This window comes from Equus quagga, chromosome 2 (assembly GCF_021613505.1).
Source record: "Equus quagga isolate Etosha38 chromosome 2, UCLA_HA_Equagga_1.0, whole genome shotgun sequence".
NCBI classification, from domain to species: Eukaryota; Metazoa; Chordata; class Mammalia; order Perissodactyla; family Equidae; genus Equus; species Equus quagga.
The window spans coordinates 29,166,672-29,169,289 of record NC_060268.1 but is presented as its reverse complement, the minus strand read 5'-3'; positions in this window follow the sequence as shown (position 1 = coordinate 29,169,289).

Sequence of the window (2,618 nt, the reverse complement as noted above, 5' to 3'; positions counted from 1 at the left end):
ACACCAAATTAAACTATTTTGGGTCACACCAAATTAAACTATTTTGGGTCTTTCTTTTCCCTAGGTTACTATACATTTTCTTCATTAGATTTATCATCAGAAACCAGATCATTAAATGTTTTCGAAATTATCAACTCATTCTAGATTGGAATACCACACGCTATTTCTTCTTAAATACCAAATCAATCTGTCTCACTGGCTTCTTTCTCCAGTTATATTTCCTCTTTTCCAAGGGCTTCATGGAGTCATTTTCTTCTAGTAATATCTTTAGAGAAATTTGAATTAAAGTAGCAATAGCTTGAAGGGGATGACAAGAGCAGAGAAAAGCACAGTTGCTCAAAGGAAATCTTTGGGGTCCAAAAGTGCTGCAATTACTGAGTAATTCAGTCTTCAGGGAAAAAGGAGTATTAAGACTATAGCTACCTACCCTAGGACCTTGGCCAAGTATTTCTACATGGCTTATACATCTGGGGTGTGGCGTCAGTGGACGATTTGAGTACTCAGCTGCACAGGGCATCAAGCAGTTTTTGTTTGGGCAGCCACTTGCTGTTGTTCCCAAATGTCTTCTCAGCACTCTCACGTGCCTTCTCACCACTATCATGGGTCATATTGAGGCCTTTTCCTTTCTCTTTGTGGACAACTGAGAAAATAAAGGACTTCAACAGGACCCAAGGGGACCAGTGCATGTGCATTCTCGAGGTAGGCTGAGTCAACCTCATGATCTCATATAGGGTGACCAACCATCCCTGTTTCCCTGGGCCTGAGAGGTTTCTTGAATCACAAGACTTTCAAAGCTAAAATTGGGACAGTCCTAAGCAAACAAGTACATTTGGTTACTCTAATCTCACACCATATTGGCCTACCACTTCTTCTTTTTGGCATGCCCTTGCTTTCATCTGCTTCCACCAGTTCAATCCCATCTTCAAGGTCCAACAGAATGGTTCTTTTCTTGCATATGTGAAAGGATTAATGCTTCCAGGTGAAGAGTTAACTGAATTAAGACTCAATTGGGGACATATGATTTATTCTTTTAACTAGTGATTACAAAGTAAATATTGCCTAAAAGATAGTGTATTAGATACTAAAAAAGATTAGAAGATGATTAACACTTGACCTCTATTCTCAGAGGTTTATAGTCTAGTAAATAAATTAAGACATACCAAAAAAATCCATGATATGAATAAAAAGGTGTAAATTCCTTAACAGAAAAATATTGTTACCTTTAGGATGTTACTTCTCATTCCTTCTAGCTTAAAAAATAATGATTTGTTTCTTTAATATTGATTCAGCAAATATGTGGTCATGTCTATGAAGTGGACTGTATTGTGGTAGGAATTGGTAATATAGAGATGAAAAATACAACCTCTGCTTTCATGAAGCTCACAGACTGGTAAAGAGATAGAAAAGTGACCAGTTATGATAGGACGTAATACAGTAACTTTACACTCACATACTTTGGATGCTATGGAAGAAAAAAGACTTAGTACATGATGGTGGAGTCCAACAATATCTCATGAAGGAGGCAAATACTGAACCGTGTAAACTTCAAGTACAAGTTACCCAGGGGAAAAAAGTGAGTAAATAAATAAGTAAAACTAAGGAGAAAGAGAACAGAAGGGATCCAGTAGTGATAGGAAAGTAGAGAAAGAGAGAAAGAAGGAAGGAAGAAGCAACAGACATCTTAGGTAGAGAGAACAGCAGACTAGCACGTCACTTGGTGGAAGAGCCACTATTCTTACTGGGGCACAGGACTCAACGGGACACAGGGAAAGAGATGAGGTTAAATAAGTAGATAAAGACCAGCTCAAGAAGCCTTGTATGCTATTCCCAGTTGTCTCAATTTGGTCTCATAGTAATAATGTCTCATTGTAGCACAGCTTACAGACTAAATGAAAACCTCTGGATCAGGATCCCATTCTGAGTCAGGGAGGGAATTCATCCTCCTGGATTTTCCCTTCAGCAGGGAGATTCAAGGTGTCCTGTTTATGTTCTCCATCATCTACCTTCTGATTTTCATAGGAAATAGAGTCATTATCTGTGCTGTGTATTGGGACCAGCATCTCCATACCACCATGTACATCCTGCTGGGGAATTTTGCATTCCTAGAGATCTGGTATGTCAACTCCACTGTCCCAAACACACTGGTCAACTTCCTCTCAGAGACCAAGGGCATCTCTTTCACTGATTGCACTGATTTCACTGATTGACCCCTCATTATTCTGCTTAGCTTCCTTTTCAACCTCATCTCCTGTGCCCTGGTTCTACTTGCTGTTTTTCCAGTGCCCTTGGCATCAAGTTGGCATCAGGCCTTTTCAACCTGTGGGTCCCACTTGGCTGTGGTGCTGCTATTCTGTGGGACTGTTACGATGATGTATGTGATCGCTGGATCCAACCACTCTCCCTTGATGCCAAAGATCGTGACCTTATTCTACGCAATGGTGACTCCACTCTTCAACCCCTTGATTTACACTCTCAGGAATAAGGAAATGAAAAATGTTCTCTGGAAAGATCTGGAAAAGTTTAAAATTTCTTTAAAAGTCTTTGTCAGCAGGCCAGGGAGGAGTGTGGAATAATCTACTTGAGTGTGTTATGGGTGAAATGGCCACCCTTTTAATTTC